The following is a 16,591-nucleotide window of genomic DNA, read 5'->3' on the forward strand; positions in this document are numbered from 1 at the left end:
GTGCCCCCCTCCCCGCATGTGCCCATGGTATTTTAAATGCGTAATTATGTATGCGTGGCACAGATTTCGCCATTTGGCTAGGACTGGGGTGGGGGCCGCATTGCTATGTGAGCTCGGAATGTGCCAAGCGGTCCTGTTACCGATTACTCCGGGCGCGCTTGAAGGTGTCCGGGTCCTTAATCATCGAACTAGTGGATTGCCTTAAGAGGTTGCTTTGTGCTTCTGCTGCGAGGGCCGCAGTGTGCTCCTCCGTGCAGAGAGAGCGCTCTTTGTTTCCATTGACTGTGATGACCCCCCGAGGTCCTGGCACCTTGAGCTTGAGATATGCATAATGCGGTACCGCATTAAATCTTGCAAATGCGGTTTGCCCGAGCAGTGCATGGTAGTCACTGCAGAACGGGACTATGTCAAAGATTAACTCTTCGCTTTGGAAGTTATCCGGAGATCCGAAGACCACTTACAATGTTATTGAGCCTGTGCAATGGGCCTCTACACCTGGTATGACGCCTTTAAAGATCATTTTAGTGGGTTTGATCCTTGAGGGGTCTATACCCATTTTGTGCACCGTGTCCTGATAAAGCAGTTTCACACTGCTGCCGCCATCCATAAGGACTCGAGTGAGGTGAAATCCGTCAATGATTGTGTCTAGGACGAGTGCGGTGAATCCGCCATGACGAATACTAGTGGGGTGGTCCCTGCGATCGAAGGTGATCGGACAGGAGGACCATGGGTTGAACTTTGGGGCGACTGGCTCCAATGCATATACGTCCCTGAGCGCACGCTTCCGCTCCCTCTTAGGGATGTGGGTTGCGTATATCATGTTCACCGTCCGCACTTGTGGGGGGAACCTCTTCTGTCCTCCGGTGTTTGGCTGCCGGGGCTCCTCCTCATCATCGCTATGTGACCCCTTATCTTTGTTTTCGGCATTTAAATTGCCGGCCTGCTTGAACACCCAACAATTTCTGTTGGTATGGTTGGCTGGCTTGTCGGGGGTGCTGTGTATTTGACACGAGCGATCGAGTATACGGTCCAAACTAGACGGGCCCGGAGTGCTTCTTTTGAATGGCCTTTTCCGCTGACCGGGTTTAGAGCCTTTGAAGCCGGCATTGACTGCCGTATCCTCGGTATTGTCGCTGCTAATGCGGTGCTTATGTTTGTTGCGACGTGACCTGCCATTACCGTCCTTGGTATCTGAAGTACCATGGTTCTTTGATATGTTATTACTGTGAGCCAGCCAGCTATCTTCTCCCGCACAAAAGCAGGTCATGAGTGTCGTGAGGGCTGCCATAGATTTCAGCTTTTTCTGACCAAGGTGCCGGGCTAGCCACTCGTCGCGGATGTTGTGCTTGAAAGCTGCTAGGGCCTCCACATCCGGATAGTCGATGATTTGATTTTTCTTTGTTAGGAACCGTGTCCAGAATTGCCTGGCCGATTCCTCTGGCTGCTGAATTATGTGGCTCAAGTCATCGACATCTGGTGGTTGCACATAAGTGCCCTGAAATTTGTCAAGGAATGCGGCTTCCAGATCTTCCCAACAGCCAATGGACTCTGCTGGCAAGCAGTTGAGCCAATGTCGAGCTGGTCCTTTGAGTTTTACTGGGAGGTATTTGATGGCGTGTAGGTCATCACCGCGGGCCATGTGGATGTGTAGGAGGAAATCCTCGATCCATACCGCATGATCTGTTGTGCCATCGTATGATTCAATATTTACGGGTTTGAAACCCTCTGGGATTTGATGATCCATTACTTCGTTTGTGAAGCATAGGGGGTGTGCGGCGCCTCTATACTGGGCTATGTCGCGACGCAACTCTAATGAGTCTTGCCCGCTGTGTTCGGCCCGACCGGACTTACTTTTACTGTATCCGGTGTGACGATTATCGTCTCGCATAATGGCGCGCCCTCGTGATCCGTAGATTGATCTTGCATGTTTTGCTTTGTCCTCCAATATGTCTTGCAGGTTTGGCGTATTTCCCCATGCCTTTTTATTTGAATGGCCTCGGGGTGTGGGCTGAGCTTTTGGCTGGAATGTCTCTCTGTCGCGGCCACGAGGTGGCCGATCAGCCGTGTCATACGCCGGTGATGTAGGTTTCGGTGCTTCCTCCTCAAGTCGGGGTAGCAACCTGCACTTTGGGTAACTCTTGGAGGGGCATTCGAGTTTATATTCCTCGGCCGCCAGGACTTCAGTCCATCTGTCAGCTAGCAAATCTTGATCAGCTTGAAGCCGCTACTGCTTTTTCTTGAGGCTATTTGCCGTGGCTATAAGCCGGCGCTTGAAGCGCTCTTGTTCGACGGGATCCTCTGGCACGACGAATTTGTCCTCGTCGAGGCTTGCCTTGTCTTCGGAGGTGGGCATGTAATTATCATCCTCCGCCTCTCCATCCGCCGCTCTCTCAGGAGGGCTGGCTCCTCCATCCTCCTGCTCTAAATCTTGCTGGAGGGGATTGTTGTTGTCTTCGGCACTGTCCAGAGTGCTATTATCTCCGGTGCCGGTATCACCACTTTTTCCTTGGCGGGACTTAGAGCGGCGCCGCTGACGCCGACGCCTGGGTTGCTTTTTGGAGGGGTCATCTTCCGTTGTCTCGTCGCCATTACCTTCTTTGAGTGTGTCCACCATGTATATATCGTATGATGAGGTGGCTGTCCCGTGCCCTGTGGGCAGTGGTTCCTCTTCGACTCCTGCATCGTCGTCCATATCGTCGATGTCTTCAGAGTCGAAGTCAAGCATGTCGGTTAAGTCATCAACAGTGGCTACTAAGTGGGTGGTGGGTGGGCGACGAATTTCTTCGTCATCCGCATCCCGATCCTGCCGGACGTGGTTCGGCCAGGATCCTCCTGACAAGGAGAGAGACCTTAATGAGTTCAGTATGTCGCCGAAGGGCGAGTGCTGAAAAATATCCACGGAGGTAAACTCCATGATCGGCGCCCAACCGGATTCGATAGGAACGGGCGCAGGCAGTTCGGAGTCCGTGGCCGGAGAAGGATCCGACAGTTTGGCAACACGACTCTTGTGAAGGGTAAGGTCGATATTCGGCTCGATCGCCGCTGAGGATACGGCCTCCGTGACGGGGTCCATCCACCCGTCCATGGATGGCGCAACTGGCTCCGAATTGAGGCTCGGAGCGGCTGCTGGTGCGATCTCCTAAATACGGTCCGATGGTAGAGCTAAATTGTACTCATCGTGACCGTGCGGCGCACAAGGCAGGGGCTCGAATCCGTCGAAGATCAAGTCTCCGCGGATATCGGCCATGTAGTTTAAGCTTCCAAACCTGACCTGGTGGCCAGGGGCGTAACTTTTGATCTTCTCCAGATGGCCAAGCGAGTTGGCCCGCAGTGCGAAGCCACCGAACACAAAGATCTGTCCGGGGAGAAAAGCCTCACCCTGGACTACATCGCTATCGATGATAGTAGGAGCCATCAAGCCTAACAGCGACGACACATAGGAACTCTCAATGAAAGCACCAATGTCGGTGTCAAAACCGGTGGATCTTGGGTAGGGGGTCCCGAACTGTGCGTCTAAGGCGGATGGTAATAGGAGGCAGGGGACACAATGTTTTACCCAGGTTCGGGCCCTCTTGATGGAGGTAAAACCCTACGCCCTGCTTGATTTATTCTTGATGATATGAGTATTATAAGAGTTGATCTACCACGATATCGGAGAGGCTAAACCCTAGAAGCTAGCCTATGGTATGATTGTATGTTGTCCTACGGACTAAAACCCTTTGGTTTATATAGACACCGGAGGGGGCTAGGGTTACACAAGGTTGGTTACAAAGGAAGACATATACATATCCGTATTGCCTAGCTTGCCTTCCACGCCAAGTAGAGTCCTATCCGGACACGAGACGAAGTCTTCAATCTTGTATCTTCATAGTCTAACAGTCTGGCCAAAGGATATAGTCCGGCTGTCCGGAGACCCCCTAATCCAGGACTCCCTCACCTGCCCAACCTCTATTATGATCTACCTCGAGTACTACCCCTGTTATCTCGAGGATATCGTGCCATTGCACTATCTCTTATGAATTCTTGATAGAATATTACTCTCACCATTTTAGTCACTCCGCCGGTCTGCACTGTCCATCACTCGAAAACACCGATTAGTGAATCGAATCAACACTATGATTCAGTACTCCTAGTACTTTGTTGTTGAGAAGTTAATACTCCATCACATCATTCCTAACCTGATTGACTATTTCATTATTGTGCTAATTGTTAACTGTGCTACCTGGCCCTTACTCTCAGAGCACAACTTTTGATGATGAGCAAATCTTTCATCGATTTCCTCGTCTTACCATTTCACCTCGAAAAACAAACTTGATTTTGAGTTTGTGTCATACCCCTGGTTCCAATAACCTTTTGCTTCATCATTCCCTTGACTTGGTGTCGTCGCCGAGCGATTACATCTTCATGAAATCTCGCGACACATGTGTCATGAACATCATCAACATTCCGAGCTCTTCCAAGATATCTATCGATTTCTGGATGAGAATTACCATCCTTTGCCCTTGATGATTTGGGTTATCATCGACAACATTATTGCATTCCCTCCAACACAAAACTTGTTCTTTTTATTGTGTTGTACCTTGAGTTCCTTGCTATCCAACTTATGTTATGTTCTATCGTTGAGTATTACCATCTTTGATGTCAAGAATGTTGTGAGGATTTCTCCCCCTATTAAGGAGTCTTGGTATAGTGATACTTCTCACCATCACCATTCTTTCTTGTTCCCGTGTTGATTCTAACCGGGATTCCAACAAGGGAACGATGCTACTTGGATTCTGTACTTCTAGCAAAACTTATTACTTTGAATTTAATGGTCGATAGTCCATTCTTAGACAATTGGTTATTGAATCACCATTCTAACATTGATCATGCTACCTATGCCCATATTTCTGGCACACCTTTTAACCAATGTTTAATTGTGTATGTTTTCCTAGAGCATACATCATTACACTACAAAAAAATACACTTCCATGATGATACATGTTTGTCACAGTAGGTCACGTTTTCTGTCATGCATGTACATCCATGACAAATTTATGACAGAATCAAGATAGTCATACCTGGGCAATCGTAGAAGTGTTCGATGACATTACCAAAATTATCATCACGGAAGTGTCCACTTCCATGATGATAAATCACGCATCATAGAAGTGCTTCCGTCAAGGGTGACCGACACGTGGCATCCACCGTAACGGGATGTCGTTAAGCTATCGGGTCCGGTTTTGGATCCGATAACCCATTAACAGCCCGGACCAATGGGAAATTTCCACGTGTAAAATTCTAATTGGCCGGAGGAAACACGTGTGAGCTAGCAGTGGGTCAGATAGGCACCTATGATATGTCAACACGTGCAATGGCCCACCACTGACCCATTTAGGTTACAAAGGCCAGCCCGTTTGACTTGGTCAAAAGATAGCGGGCTGGCCCATGAAAAGCCTGTTAACAGTCTCTTTGCAAATAGCCCATTTTACGGCCGGTAACTCATGACCTGTCAGGGCCTGCACAAAATCGGCCCAACAACGTCATGTGGGCCATCGAATATAACACCAGCCCGTTTCACTTTCAGCCCATGTATGGCCCACGACGTCTTTCAGCCCATATGAGGCCTTCGTATCTTTAGGCCGTTTAGAGGCCCACGGTGACTCTAGACCGCAAGGAACAGTAAATTTGGCCCGTTTCACATGGGCCGTTTCCAGCACGTGTCAGCTTTCGGCCTATTGACGGCCCATACGTTCTTGGGCTCCTTTCCAGCCCTCGATTACTTCTGGCCCGTTAGTGGCTGTTCCCCTAATGGGCCAAATTTGGACGGTGGCAAGAGTCGGCCCATTTCTAGCCTGTTAACCCGTTGTGCTGTTTCTAGCCCGTCCTATATTCTGGCCCATTAACGACCCATTATGCCTGTGACAGAATTAACCCTTTGCTATCCTCCGGCCTGTTAACGGCCCGTTACCGTGCTGGGCTGATACCAATTACGCCCGTTTATGGCCCATGTAGACCCATTTATCCGACGGCCCGAGGCCCACCGATTCTATGGCTGTGTTGGAGGCCCATTTAAAGACCACCCGTAGGAGGCCCATGGATCCTACGACCCGTAGCAGGGTCAAGGCTACCACGGTCCATATATGGCCCATGGTTGTTGCGACTATTAGCAAACCAGGGAAAAAGAAGACTAGGAAATAAATAAGACCGAAACTAACACTAGGCTATTAAGGCGATTGCACAGATTACATCCACTAGGCATCAAAGATCGCCACCAGTGCAAATATAGGGAACACCCTACACTATGCAAAAATTGCTTGCTGTTTTCTTCATCCAGTGGCTGGACGTTAAGAACAAATTTTATATCGCAACATAACAAATTACAACTATAAAACAAAAGGAAGGTTGGCATAAAAGTTAGCAGTCTGGCAGATAAATGCACCACCTTAAGTTCATAAGCTCAGTTCATTTGACCTGACTGTTACGTTCTCATGCTGTATTGTCCGATGGAGCACCATAACCTTCACCTTCATTTCTCCTAGGCTCCTGAACAACACAGCAAATGTCTGAGAGTCTGGTTTCAAAACCATGCATATCTTGACGACATCGAACAATGTCTGTCCTCGTTTCACAAAGGGTCTCTGTTAAGGAACAGACTTGTGTCTGGAGCGCAGATATAACATTGTTTTGAGCTTGCATATCTTGATCATGAGGCAATTTGGACGAGATTGCCTTAACAACCAACCTAGTATTACGTAGGAACATGCTTTTGGCACTGTTAGTGGACAAGTACTGACCCACTACAGCAAGAGCTGACATTGCGGTTATAGTTGCCTCGCCACCTTCTGAAGGTGGCAGTTCCACCATTTTTTCCATAGCTTCCTGAAAAGTTGAGTTTTTACATTAGTAGTACCAGAACAGAAGATATTAAGGAGGCAGCAAAACCAAACAAAATAGCTTTGGTCTATATACAGAACTTATTCCGGTAAACCCATGTAAAATATTAGTTGTATTTTATTGCAATACATAATAAAACCAGGTTCCAAACATATGACCATGTGCCATGGCTAATGTATTGTCTATTTCTTCACATTGTATTGACAACTAAGGATAAAGAGACAAAGTTTATAATATGGTAAGCATAGTATGACATCATTCATATCACAAAACAACTGAGAATAGACAAACATGCAATTGTAATGTTGTGTGGGCAAGTCTAGCACGAAACTAGATTACAGGTCAAGATCAAAGGAACATCACTCCTCTCTTTTAAGCCTTGTAAGGTGCAATGATATGCTAAGACAATTGTGGATAAAACTGAAAAGAGTAATAGACATTGGCTGCAAACCATATGCAGTTCAAGGCACAAGTCAGAGTAAGTAGTAGTTAAAAGGCATGAGGATTAAGGACTTACAACAGTGGCTTTGACTAGTGTAGTCACGCCCTTCGTCTTACTAGTGTGACAGTCCTTGAAGATTTCCACAGCATTTGGTTCAGGTACTTTTTGGTCCTTGCGGGATTTCCTCTACATTTGGAACATGTCAATATAGATCTGATAATATAGTATAATGAAAAGAGTGAAACAACAGCTAATTACAAGAGCCTCGCAGTATGCAATATAGCTACGAGATCCTGTCGTCTGTTGGAATTTCACTTTCCTATAGTTGGCCTTGTTCTTTGAATAGTTCACCAACAAGAAGATAGATTTGTGTGGCACATGCGTAAATAGGACTTCAACATGTGATCTGATCACATATATATAATGTACCTGATACTTTGGATCAGACCAATGTTTAACGAGGCCTCTCTAGTCTTCATCAGATATATTTTCCACTGGAGATGTTTGGGCAAGTTCACTGTTAGCCTTGCCTTCAAAGTGAGTTTTCCTCAAGTTATACCGATACTGTCGCAGAGCAGACTTGAAAACATGGGTGCAAGCTTGTCTGGTTGCATCATATTGGCTATCCAACTTGAACCTCATCTGTTGAAAATTATGGGAGTCTCATCAGCAACCTAGAAAGTATTGGACGGAGCAAGACGATATTACTAGTTTCCATACATAACCATACTTATAGATAAATGGTCGAGGAAGGTGTTGAACTGGGTTTCGTCTTTGTCATTCCTGTACTGAATCCATGCTGGGAGGATACGTACATGACACCTAACGGCAACCGCTGCCTCTGATACTAACTTGGCTGACTCTGTAGCATCACGTGGCCTTTTTAAACCTGCCTCAAAACGGATCTCCATTCTTCCTCCTCTAGATTTAGTTAACCTATCGAGCATTATCCCCGATGTTTGTTTCCTCTTGCGCCTAGGTGCTAGTCCAACAATGAGAATAGGAAGTGTTAGTGTACATCAAACTATGAGACTACATATAAAGAAGCATGCAACTCTAAATTGACTCCAGCAACTACCTTCTTGCTGTTGAAGCTCACAAAGTTCATCTGATCTTGCCAACTCATCTTGTGTCAAGAGTGCTTCAGAAGTAGTGTCAGGTGGCAAGGGAGCTTGGGAATGTGCTGCTAGCTGAGTTGACCAACGAGTAAATCGTGCAGCTGGTGGTACTGTGGAAGGTGTTGCAACAACTAGGGCTGTCTCTACTTGTTTGGTAGCAGTTATTTGTTTCTGTTTGGCTTGTTCTGCAGCTTGTGTAGCACGAGATACCCTGTCGGTACAATTTTCCGCTGGACTTTGACCTTCTATTGCACCATCAGTACCAGTAGAATCTGTAGGATCGTTCCGCTTCCCTTTCCCTGTCGTTCTATGTTGCTTCCTCTTTCTCTGTGCCATGTTAAGTCAAGATGACAAGAAAAAGAATAACAATTTAGCTTTTCAAAACAAATGTACTTTGATGTAAGAACATGGTGTGATAGACAGATATTGTATGTTCTAGAAACAGGAACACGTGTCTTAGTCACAAGTATAATGTGTAAAGTAAGCAGATGGAATTCAACAAAATTAGAAGCAATACAAGCTAGACATCATACATAAAATGCAACCACATATAACAGTGCCAAGTTAGAGGGAGCACCTGTGATGGTAAACTAGGGGAGACATGCTCATCACCAACACAGCTACGTTGAGTGTCTATGCATGTGTTGTCTTGGAAATCATCTTGGGGGGATGGAGGAGTAGAATCTGTAGAGGCCCTCCATTTGGAAGGAGCACCTTCATCCGCTGCCTTGCTAACTTCCTTTCGCTTTATTGATTTTGAATTGTCAAGTAAAACTGACAAGAAAAAGCAATAAAATTCACTCTTCAGAACTCATTCGTGCATGATACTAACAATCACTACTTTGATGTAAGGCAAACACATGATTCCAGGATGGAATAATACGAAAATAGGATGACATGGAATATTCACAACTGTTTGTGTAAACTAAGCAGAAACCATTTCAACACATAAGAAGCAATGCAACTTAGACACCACATGAAAGATGCAACCAATATGACTCTGCCAAGTTAAAAGCATCCCATCATAAATGGCATTTCAACAAATTAGAAGCAGCGCATGCTATAAATCGTATGAAAGATGCAACTAATATCACACTGCATATACTGAAGGTGTCTCGTCATATTGATTCATGCGGGATACAAAAAACAATAGTTTTATGTGAGGACATGGTTAATAGACAGATGTACTATGTACTAAAAACAGGAAGGCATGTCACATTAACAGGTATAATGTATAAACTAAGCAGAATAGTGATGACCCACAAGTATAGGGGATCTATCGTAGTCCTTTCGATAAGTAAGAGTGTCAAACCCAACGAGGAGCATAAGGAAATGATAAGCAGTTTTCAGCAAGGTATTCTCTGCAAGCACTGAAATTATTGGTAACAAATAGTTTTGTGATAAGATAATTTGTAACGGGTAACAAATAGTAAAAGTAAATAAGGTGCAGCCAAGATGGCCCAATCCTTTATGTAGCAAAGGACAAGCCTGCACAAACTCTTATATAAAGGAAAGCGCTCCCGAGGACACATGGGCATTATCGTCAAGCTAGTTTTCATCATGTTCATATGATTCGCGTTCGGTACTTTGATAATTTGATATGTGGATATGGACCGGTTCTTGGGTACTGTCCTTCCTTGGACAAGCATCCCACTCATCATTAACCCCTATTGCAAGCATCCGCAAGTACAATAGAAGTATTAAGGTAAACCGAACCATAGCATGAAACATATGGATCCAAATCAGCCCCTTACGAAGCAACTCATAAACTAGGGTTTAAGCTTCTGTCACTCTAGCAACCCATCATCTTCACCAGTAGTCATGATGAGATGTATGTTGTCTTTCCTCTAGGCTTTGGGGCAAAGATTGGATACAAGAGATGAACTAGGGTTTGAGAGGAGATGGTGCTGGTGAAGATGTTGATGGAGATTGACCCCCTCCCGATGAGAGGATCGATGGTGATGACGATGGTGATGATTTCCCCCTCCCAGAGGGAAGTTTCCCCGGCAGAACAGCTCCGTCGGAGCCCTAGATTGGTACCGCCTCGTGGCGGCGGAGTTTCTTCCCGAAAGCTTGCTTATGATTTTTTTTTCGACGAAAGACTCCATATAGCCAAAGATGGGCATCAGAGGCTTCCAGGGGCCCACGAGGCAGGGGCACGCCCAGGGGGGTAGAGCAAGCCCCCACCCTCGTGGACGGCGGGTGGCCCCCCTCTGGTACTTCTTTCGCCCAATATTTTTATATATTCTGAAACATGCTCCCATGAAGTTTCAGGACTTTTGGAGTTGTGCAGAATAGGTCTCTAATATTTGCTCCTTTTGCATCCTAGAATTCCAGCTGCCGGCATTCCCCCTCTTCATGTAAACCTTGTAGAATAAGACAGAATAGGCATAAGTATTGTGATATAATGTGTAATAACAGCCCATAATGCAATAAATATTGATATGAAAGCATGATGCAAAATGGACGTATCAACTTCCCCAAGCTTAGACCTCGCTTGTCCTCAAGCGAAAGCCGATATCGAAAAATATGTCCACATGTTTAGAGATAGAGGTGTCGATAAAATAAAATACAGACATGAGGGCATCATGATCATTATTATAACAGCAACATATATATTGTCATATGATCTCTTATGCTAAAGTAACAATTCTTTCATAGTTTCAAGTATGAATCATAAACTTCATTGAAAACTAACAAACTATAATCTCAATCATTGAAGCAATTGCAATTTATCATAAAATCAGAAAGAGTCAATATAAGAGCTTTTCATCAAGTCCACATACTCAACCATCATTTAGTCTTTCACAATTGCTAACACTCACGCGATATTTATGGTTATGAAGTTTTAATCGGACACAGAGAAAGATAGGGGCTTATAGTTTTGCCTCCCAACCTTTTACCTCAAGGGTAATGTCAACAAGAATAGTTCATGAAAACTGACATCCAATTAGCCATATATATCAGGATCTTTCCAACACATTGCGCTTGCCAAAGGATAAAATGTAAAAAGGAAAGGTGAAGGTCACCATGACTCTTGTATGAAGTAAAAGACAAGAATAAAAGATAGGCCCTTCGCAGAGGGAAGCAGACGTTGTCATGTGCTTTTATGGTTGGATGCATGAAGTCTTAATGCAAAAGAACGTCACTTTATATTGCCACTTGTGATATGGACCTTTATTATGCAGTCCGTCGCTTTTATTTCTTCCACATCACAAGATCGTATAAAGCTTATTTTCTCCGCACTAATAAATCATACATATTTAGAGAGCAATTTTTATTGCTTGCAACGATGACAACTTACTTGAAGGATCTTACTCAATCCATAGGTAGTTGTGGTGGACTCTCATGGCAAAACTGGGTTTAAGGATATTTGGAAGCACAAGTAGTATCTCTACTTGGTGCAAAGAATTTGGCTAGTATGAGAGGGAAAGGCAAGCTGAACATGTTGGATGATCCATGACAATATAATTTATCTCAGATGTAAGAAAACATAACCCATTACATTGTCTTCTTTGTCCAACCTCAACTCTTTAGCATGTCATATTTTAATGAGTGCTCATAATCATAAAATATGTCCAAGATAGTATATTTATATGTGAAAAACTCTCTTTCTTTATTACTTCCTATTAATTGCAACGATGACCAAAACTATGTTTGTGAACTCTCAACAACTTTTATTCATCATACTCTTTATATGTGAAGTCATTACTCTCCACAAGATCCATATTATCTCTTTATTTCTTTTTATTCTTTCTCTTTTATTTTATTCCCTCAAGATCATAGTGAGATAATCAAGCCCTTGACTCAACACTAATCTTTATTATATATAGCTCATGGACTTGATTACATAGAAGGATCATAAAGCAAAATTCAAAACTATATCATACTAAAACTTTATTCTACTAGATCAAGATATTACCAAAAGGATTGAACTAAGAAAAATGGTAAAGATAAAAGTGATGGTGATACGATACCGGGTACTCCCCCAAGCTTGGCAGTTGCCAAGGGGAGTGCCCATACCCATGTATTTATGTCTCCTTCCTCGGAGGTGGTGATGATGGAGTAGTTGATGATGTGGGCTTGTCGTCCATCTTCCAAGGCATAGGCTTACCATCATAGAAGGATGATCGAGTCTCCGAGATCCTCAAATCTGCAACCAAACTCATCCTCTTGAATCTATATTCATACTCACAATTTTGGTTTTGCAGGTCATAGATCTGGGCTTGGAGGCGCTCAATTTTCTCGGGAAGTTTGAAGATGGCCTCTGTTCGCACGCGAACACGTCACCGTGTATCCTCGACGCCGGGGGTAATGCGCCACAGCTCACGTCGAAGGAGACCCGCCGGAAGCGCGGTACGCAAGACTATCCGGCGGGCGCTTTTGTAGACCCGAAACCCCATGCGCCCGGGAGGGACCCCGTCTGGACGCGCGGCGGCTATGGGTTGCCCTAGGTCGGCCTGACTGACCCTAGGGCCTTGAGGTTCGCCGCCCTGCAATGAAGAAGAATGAGCGAAGAACGAGAAGAAGAAGAACAAAGGGAGAAGGTAAAGTAAAGGTAAAAGATGTATATAGATTTGTTCGATTGTGTTTTGTTCAATCCGCCTTCACCCCTTACATATATATGAGGCGGCTGGACTTCCCATACAAGAAAAGAACTCAAATCACGTCCAAATCATCAAAAGTTTCCCTAACTCGGACTACGAGGGCCGGAACTTCTGGTCTGGCCCGGAACTTCCGGGCTGAAATTATATCAAGTAGCCCTCTTGCACTGAATCTGCAGGCCGCATACTACTTCGAATGACGATGGTCCCAAAAGCAAAGATGTAGATCTTGCAATGGAGAAAAACTCTTAAGTTGATCACTTTTTCATCCGAGGTCATATTGGTGTCGAAATCGGCCCCACAAATCTGCAAACAATGTTAAAATTCCAGTCTTCGGGACGCACCGCGTGCAAACTTTCGTTTTAGCCCGGAACCTCCCCGGAAGTTGTGCCCGGAACTTCCGGGGCAGACTTATGCAGCACACCGTTTTGGCTCTAACTTTTGCATACGAACTCTGATTTAGACGTTTTTATATCGAAATCGATCGTATCGACGAGACGAAGACAATCCGTGTAGAAACATTTCTCATATGAGTCCATCTTGGGGTGTAATCAGCTGAATAGTTTTCTGAATATAAAATCTGAGTATTTCAAACACAACTTCGGCCGTAGAGATGAGACCGGATGGCTATGGCCCAAATATTAAAGTTTCTCCTTTTGACGATACGGAACTTTCTCACTTTGAGCCCTTCTCCATTTGAGGCCATCTTAATTAAGTTATTGGCCGTGTCAAAATCTGGTGTCAACACATGCCCACCTGTTTTTCGGCAAACTTGTGTGCCGAAAAATAACTTGCATGATGATTTTTCTAAGGACAATGTCAACACTTCATCGGCCATTTTGCATGTTCTTAGGACGATAAGTATATATCGGTCATTGCTTGTTTGAACCTCTTGAGGCAAACTTGGGTGAAAACTTCTCAGCTTCTATAACAATCCGGTGATAAGGTTCCATAGACCAAAATCATCCTCCGAACCATATTGTTCTCCCTTTCGCTAGGATTTTGAAGATAATCAAGAATGAACTTCCTCCAATCCTTACTTCGCCTGCATAAAAGTTTCATTAGTGGCCGAAGCGGTGGGCTTCGGTTCGGCCTTACCTATGTTGACAAGACGTAGCATCGGCTATTGATAGAAATGCAATACACCATGGTTAACATAGTAGCCGGATGCTTGCTGTGCCAACTCTTTCGAATTGTCATGTCTAGATATATGAACAATTTTAAAGCAACTCAAGGTAAATCTTGCATCTAGACATACCAAAAGATAAACTATAAGTGATTCATCAAAATGTTGATAACCCTTGGATATTTGTTGCACTACTAATAACGAATCACCGGAAGCCTCAATATGTATAGCACCTATAGCAAGGTAAAGCTCCAATCCGAATAACAATGCATATTCAGCTTTGATTATTGTGCAAAAATATTTTAAGTGACATGAGGCTTCACAAAATAGCTTCATATGGAGATAAATAAACAACACCAACACCTTGGCCATTGTTAGAAATTTAACCATCAATATATAATCTCCATGGTACTAGAGAGATCAAGCTAAAAATATATTATGCATGATGTCAATATGATGCTCAATAATAAAATCAACCATGATTTGGCCTTACGTAAGTTCTGAAAACTAACAAGACAAAGGACACCCAATCAAAACATAAGTTCACTTTGCAATTTTGGTGAATTGGTCTACGCATAATATCCTCAATGGCATCAATTTGACAAATTCCTTTGCAAGCACTTATCTCAATCTCTACTCAAACTAAGGACGGTGTTAGAGCACCACACCGGCCATTCTTACATATATTCTTAGGGTGATAGATAAGTATCGGCCATTACCATGAGGTCCATGTAGAATTCATTCACCAAATCATGTATAGCTGAAATAAACAAATGAAATAGCAATCAAATATTTTGGCCCTTTGGATTAGCAAGAAAAATGTAGCTAATAAATTGTATAGGGATTTGGTAATACCCTCTCATGATGCAGAAAATTATGTCGTTTCCATGGATCAAAATAAATCCAGGGAGGGTAATTTATCATACCCGATGATGAATTCCATGGAAAAGGCATCAATGGTATGGTTGAAAGACATGGATGATGTGCTAACCGAAGATTTTGATGGGGTGATGCAAACCTTTGGCTTAATTGTTTCTGATTTCCATCCTTCTCTTTCTTCACTTTTATAAGACTTGTTGCAATAGAAGGTTGCACATCATTTTTATTTTGACTGCTCCTCTTGGGAACCCATGCCATGTTCTTCTTTTTCAGCTCTTGTGCACTAAGTTTTTGTAATTCCTTCTTTCGCCAATACGATAAGCCGAGTGGGCACCCCGGCTGTGGTTTTGTTTGAAGCAATGGTAATTCTTGTTTTACCTTGTGCACTGTCAACTTCTTTTCTTCAGATTTGGCACTTTGACTCTTGATAATTGGTTGCTTCGTCTCATTGCCTTTAGTAGCCAATGTCAACATGTTAATTGGCTCTTTTTCATTTGAGATTAAATCTGAAGTTGCACTCTTACGACCATCTCTTTTAACACGGTACACTTGTTTGACCACCTCTTTCTTCTTCTTGAGCTCCGGACCGATTCTTTATGATTGAAACGGTCTTTAACATATGATTGTTCAAATATTGATCTTCTCGGAGATGCATAATATTGGTTAGATGGTCTAAAATAAGATGGAGAGTGTGCCCTTGTATCATACCTGTCCCATGATGGATATGGATCTACATGAGCATAGGGATGCATCCATGGCATTGGCACTGGCGGCCCAAAATAAGGATATGAATATGTTGCATTAAAATGCTCACTTTGCCAATACCGATCCTCATATTTGAGCCTTGGGGGTGATCTTGGTTTCTTTGCATGATTTGGCCGATAAGCATTCTTCTCTTCACTCTTCTTTTGATATTTATCCAGTAGTTCAGAGAAGGTGATTTTTGTTCTCTTACACTTGCGCTTATTTCGGCCTTTGTTTTCTTTTGGTTTGCTTTCATCGATCATTGGATTTCCTTGTTGCCCCCCCAGTTCTTAGCATCTTCATTGTAGCTTCGATGGAATTCTCACCCTCAAGTTCATGTTCATTGTGATCTTCAATTACTTCTTTACTTGAAAGCTTGATCCCATCACCTATAGTTTTTACCTTCTCTTTAGATGGATCGGCTTGAAGTAGCCGATGCAAAAACTTTTTGCCATCAAGACCAATCGGAATAGACTAGTCATCCTGTGGTGTTTCAACAAATTTCAATCGTCTTTTTTCAACGGCCGATTTAACTATTTGACGAAACATGTGGCAGTCCTCAAAATTATGCTTGGACGAATCATGCAACTTACAATACATTCGTCCTTGGATAGATGGCTTGACATGGTGATCAAGAACTCTAATGTAATTATTTTTCAACAACAAAGCAAAGATTTGATCACACATGTTTGAATTGAAGGTATACTTTTTGTTTTCTAGTCGATCTTGTTGTGAGAACGGCTTTGGAGTTAAGAAAACGAATGGTTTAGATTTTGCATCACCCAGTTCGACTATGCATTGT

Source organism: Triticum dicoccoides, chromosome 1A, assembly GCF_002162155.2.
Source record: "Triticum dicoccoides isolate Atlit2015 ecotype Zavitan chromosome 1A, WEW_v2.0, whole genome shotgun sequence".
In the NCBI taxonomy this organism is placed as follows: Eukaryota; Viridiplantae; Streptophyta; class Magnoliopsida; order Poales; family Poaceae; genus Triticum; species Triticum dicoccoides.